The sequence below is a fragment of the Haliotis rubra genome, unplaced genomic scaffold, assembly GCF_003918875.1.
Source record: "Haliotis rubra isolate DU_JTF1 unplaced genomic scaffold, ASM391887v1 Scf193, whole genome shotgun sequence".
NCBI classification, from domain to species: domain Eukaryota; kingdom Metazoa; phylum Mollusca; class Gastropoda; order Lepetellida; family Haliotidae; genus Haliotis; species Haliotis rubra.
In genome coordinates, this window is record NW_025765925.1 from 733,572 (window position 1) to 739,500 (window position 5,929).

At 38.0% G+C, this 5,929-nt stretch overlaps 1 long non-coding RNA gene across 1 annotated transcript; it reads right to left on the bottom strand.

Moving 5' to 3' along the window:
* Positions 1-3,647: 3,647 nt before the first annotated feature.
* On the bottom strand, positions 3,648-5,522 carry LOC124274659. The gene is made up of 4 exons (XR_006897996.1): positions 5,488-5,522; positions 4,802-4,941; positions 4,367-4,485; positions 3,648-3,863 (listed from the first exon to the last, which is right to left on the bottom strand). It is a non-coding gene; the product is annotated as an uncharacterized LOC124274659 (long non-coding RNA).
* Between the last annotated feature and the right edge of the window lie 407 nt (positions 5,523-5,929).

The following is a 5,929-nucleotide window of genomic DNA, read 5'->3' on the forward strand; positions in this document are numbered from 1 at the left end:
AATTTTCCGGTAGTCTTTCCCACTTGTAGTTTCGTATTTAAAGAACTTATCCCAGTATCAAATCGATATGATCATATTAATCTAAAAATCTGACAATGTTTTATTTGTTTTCAATTAGGCGTTTACATAGTAATTTAACTTCGAAAATTATGGAAATAGCAAACTGGTATCTGGTCTTTTTAAAGACTAGTGCAACTACTGGTATACGCAGACGCTCGTTGAGGATTTTATGGCTAGCTTCATATTTTTATCATTGTGTTTTGTCAATGCTGGCAAGAAGCGCCCCGCCAGGCTGTCTTCACTGCAATACAGACCCCAGACAAAGCCTAAAGGGTTTTTCACTTCTATTTCAATACTAATATTGTTCATTATTTTTTGTAAACCACATGCTTAATATGCATTTTCCTAGTAACATATTAATAGCAGAGACCATTATATGGTCTCTGTTAATAGTTATTACATTATTGACTGGTCACAACATACATAGAGTAGCATCGGTCCCCTATGTTCGTGGGGTATCTGTCCAGCGTGCCCATGCGTTTGACGGCCCAGGCGCCACGAAGACCAATTTCTTCTCTTTTTTTTTTTTCATTTTCTGAACATTATAGGCATGTCAAGATTTCGATAGAGTAATCGTTAATGTCAGATAAAATATTTGTTCACACACGTAAAATTGTATTCTCGCGTATTTATCTGTTTTTATGTCTCTAACGTTTCACCATACTTTCCAGCACTCTCACTGAGGGTGCCGTAAACTAAACAATCTGCTCTTAAAGCCACTCAAAAAAATAAAAAGAATACCATAAATCTTAAGATATCGACAGGACGATGACTAAATCACAAACAGGTAATTGAAAATTAAAATTCCCACCATCATAACACTAACACTACATGCAAGCACTCTTTCAAGCCTTAGGTATTTTTCTTATCAAAACCCCATTGCGCAGATCGATGCTCATGCTGTTGATCACTGGATTGTCTGGTCCAGACTCGATTATTTACAGACCGCCGCCATATAGTTGGAATATTGCTGGGTGCGGCGTAAAACTAAACTCACTCACTCGCTCATTCTTATGAAAACCGGCCTTCTAGACCACATAACCCACCAGTACCAATCTGTAAAAGATTAAAACATAACCTGAAATAAAGCAACAACCGAACCACAACATGCTCCCCTCCCATCATTTCTGGCAAATTTCTTAATTTAAAATTCATACAAAATTTAGATATACAACTGTAACGCCCAAATCAGGTTGCCCTCTCTTTCGGTCATAATCGCCCCTCTTTCGCTCTAACACTAAATGGCACGGAAAGCGCACGTAAAATCATCATCATCAGGTGTCGGACAGTTATAACATGTTTGTAATAACTCATAGGTATGTTGAATGTTGACTGATTAACTGTTCAATGTATTTGGAAGTGTTAATTGTTTAATCTATTCGTATAATATCAATGATAATTCTAGATGATGGTTTGTGTTCTTATGTTATGGGAAACAGGGAGAAATATTTTTTTGTATTGCTTTTTTATAATAATAATAATAATAATAATAATAATAATAATTGATTTATAGAGCGCCTATTTCCAAAAGATATTGCTCAATGGTGCTATGAAGAGAAAAGATTGTAGACAATGTCTATGGAAAAGAGAGTTTGAACAGATGAGTTTTGAGGGCAGTTTTGAAAGCATCAGCAGATTCTATTTCTTTTAGGGTGAGTGGTAGAATGTTCCAGAGATAGGGGGCTGCAGCAGAGAACGCTCTTGATCCCATGAGTGTTTTGACGTGAGGCTGTGTAAGCAGTAGGGAGTTTGACGAGCGGAGCAATCGGCTTGGAACATGGAGATGAATGAGGCTTTTAAGATATTGAGAAAACATGTTTTCATAGATGCAGCTGTGTGTAAGAAGAAGAAGTTTGTATTGAATTCTGCTTGATACAGGAAGCCAGTGAAGAGTTTGGAGGATAGGTGTATACAGTGTATACGTTGTTAATGATTGAAAGATAGGGGGTAATGCTCCTCGGACATTTTTTTCCGGGGAGATCTGGTTCCGTCCCTGGTCTGTGGGCACACATCATATCCGACAACTATAACACATTGTTTCTTTTTGTTTTCTTTCTTCTTTGATGTAAATATGTCAGCCAGTGCTTGAATGTTGCAGTTAATGCCACACATGTGTAAGTTCTCCTGTCGAAATCGAGGTAACATGTCACCTGGAAAGTATGGCATACGGTCGATGAATTTGCTTTCAGTATTATTCATTTACGAATAAATTTTAGGAAACTTTCAGCCTCTGTTTCACAATATCGATATTGATCGTTTTTATTTTACCGAAACTTCTAGTGGGGAAGAATGGACCAACACCCGTTGTTTTCAGATGCTAACATTAATTAAATCTATTACTCATATAAACATTCAGAGCTATTGTTTCCATAGCAACTACACATACACACAACATATGCTAAACATTCTTTATTTCTCTTACTCATATAAACATTCATTAAATCTATTACTCCACAGCAACTAAACGATATACACAACATATCCTTGTCATAAAATGCCACCAAATGACTACTGGGGTTAGGCTTAGTCACTTGGCGATTGTACAATCATCCCGACCCAAATCACAGGCAAACTGTAGCGCAAATAGGGTTGCGCAGAAAGAGAGATAATGACCAGTCTTCTTATATCTCGCGCGCATATAAGAAGACTGGTCATTTTCTCTCTGCTGCGCAAACCTATTTGCGCTACAGTTTGCCTGTGCCCAAATACACAGATCAATGTTCAGGGTATCATTCTTTGGGCCGTCTGGCCAAGAATCGATTATTTACAGACTGTCGTCATATAACTACAATATATACTCTGCAAAAAGAACCGCAAAAGTTGTTTGCCGATGCATAAGTTATGCATAAAGTAAATAATCAACAGATCATAATAATTTGTTCACATATTTGGAACAAGTCATTGTCACCGACCGAAGTTTATCATGGCATGCATGAAACAATCGAATGTGAAGGTTAAGGTCATATGTTCTAATTATATCTTGTATGACCCCCCCATGAGAGTCCGGAACTGCCTTGCATCGTTGAAAAGTGACTGATTGAGTGACTTCAGTTTTACGCCGCCGCGGACTACTGAGGCGGCCTACTGGTTAACCGTTCGCTGGTCAACCCAAAGGCCGAGGGACGGGTTCGATTGCCAGCATTAGGTCCAGTTCAACGTGTGAAGCCCATGTGATACTGCTGGAATGTTGTTAAAAGCCGCAAGAAACAACAACCAGAAACAACAACAACAAAAGACACACATGCGTAAATATTTTGTAAAGTGTGTCACACACATTATGAACGTTTCATCACACCTTAGAGGTCAGTGTCAAAGGACGTATGTGGCTCTCTTCTCCCCTCTCTCCTCCCAACCCTCTCTCCCCCAGCTCACTCCCCACCCACCACCCATCCCCCCCACAAACGCTGTCCAATACAGACGGAACACGCCACCCACTTACAAATGCTCGGTTCCACGGAACTCGTGTAAAGAACACACCGAAGGATGAACAGGGAAATATATTTCAATGTCTTTATTGATAAGACTAAACGCGATTTACAACCTAGCATCCAATTGGAATAGTCCGTTATTTATTTTTTTTACCGGTCAGTTATTATATCTTCATTTATAAATATTTCTCTCTTCTTAAAGATGTACATTGTTGAAATTACTCTAAGAGTATTAATTTACAATAAAATGATGTGTTTGTTTTCCTTCTGTAGATATTGAAGCACGGCGTATATGTTGCTGTATGTGTTGCGGGGCATCCATGTCAGTGTGAGTTGTCCAACAAAGGAGGAGCTGCTACACCATGTTGGCGTCAGCTGAAAATAATACAATAATTTAACCTCTTAAAAGGTAAACAACATTTTGTTTCTTGAAGTGATGTCCAAAACAAAGCCTTCAAACACACCCAACACACTAACGTGTAACCTACACGTGCAAACTGTGCCAGTAAACAATGTAACCAGTCAGGAACCAAATTAGATTTTCAAAACACACAAGGCCTTGTATTGTAGAAGAATTCTAGGAGTGCACACTAAGCGCCAGTGTAATATTTCCCATTGAAAATCCAACATGTAAAATCAACTGACATGTTTAGTTTCTTTACCTCCTCAGTATATATCAACCCTGGTGGATAAAAGTAGAAGACCACTTCGGAAAGCGTCAGATTTTTTTTATTATAGTGCATCGACCTGTGTTGCTCTATCGGTTAATCAAAAGCCACTCGGGTTAGATTCTGTGTATGCCTCTCCCCTCTACACAAAGAAGAGGTTGCCATAAATACATTCAACAGTTTTCTGAGACAAATCATACATGTACATACCTCAAATTCTTTTAATGGATGAAGCCATGTTATTAAAATCACCAAGACTACTGTAGGCCATGCCTTCATTAAGGATCTTTCGCCTCCCGGAATATTTGACCTCACTGTACAGCGCCCAACTAAAAAAGACACACAAAAATATACATGAAATTCTCCGACAATTGTGAATTTACGAATAAAACCCCACCAAAATAAGCAATGCTTGTTCGGATCATATCCATCTTGAAAATGCCTCAATTGTTGAGGCAACTGGAATTATGAAGTTGAATTTAAAAATGATAAAATTTCAAAATTCAAATTCCTAAAGGCATACTTGGTGCATATCCGATCCCCTTAAACACATATGCACTTACAATTTGCAAACAAAAGCTGTCTGGATCTTTCGAAAAAAGAAAACATTACAATTATATTTCAGATCAGTGCATATGGACTTACTCTCCCTCGTGGACTTTTGCGGATCATTCGAAATCATTCAAATTGGTCATGTCCTCCGTGACATGCAAACGATCACCCTGAAAGTATTCCTTCTTGAACAGGGTCACCTTGACGGAATTCGAAGTGTCGGACCTGTTTGCCTGCAACTTGATTTTGGATAATACCAACTGTGTAACGTTTCCAGGGAGAGGTCTCTACACTTCACGTGATCTATGTATCGACAATCAAATCAAATTAATAAAAAGTAGTTTTATACCCCTTTTAGAAAAGTGAAAGTAGGATGCTAGAAATAAAATCCACATTTTGAGAATCTAACCCAAGAAGGCTTTTAACCACTTAGCTACCCTACCACCCTAAAGACATTACGGCGAAGGAACTGCAACTATCTGGGGAGATTAGGCAGTCGTCTCAGCCAGTGTAAGAACTTTCATCTGTAGTTTTATGTGGGGTTCTTTTTTAAGTACGCGTCAAATATAGAGGTGATGTTTCAAACAAAACAAAAGATCAGAACCTGACGATGTCAAGTAATAGAACCTGTTTGACCATACATGGAAAGTGTAACCCCTAAACCGAAATATAACAAAATCTAGATAATTATCACAGGAAAACTCTAAATATCTCCAAATCTGATTAGGTGCCTGTAGTAGAATAAATGTTATATTCTATTCAATCACATATTCACATACCATATTTCCTGCTGCTGTTTAGGCTTTCAAACCTGAAAAAGATGTGTATAAATCACAATAACAAATTTATAAGAAGTGTCCTTGCAAATGATACTGGAACACAATAATTATTTTGCAATTGTGCTGTCTGAAAATATTCAGCTCGAACGTCATGCAACGCAGCTCAATGTAGAAATTCACATGTTTGACGTTGCATGGGAGATAGGCAAAAAAGGCAAAAAATAGCACATATTCTTCTAGTTTGGGAAAAGAATTTTTGCTTGATTTAGTTTAATGTCCCCTCGTAAAGATCTACTATACAGACTGAGCAGTGTATCTGCAATTAAGACTTAACGTCCGTGTATTGTTGTTTATGGAGCCAGCGTAAAAACTGATATGTGGATTTCCATGTTGTAATATGTTTGGAACACGGGCATATATATAGGTGTATCTATCGTAGATC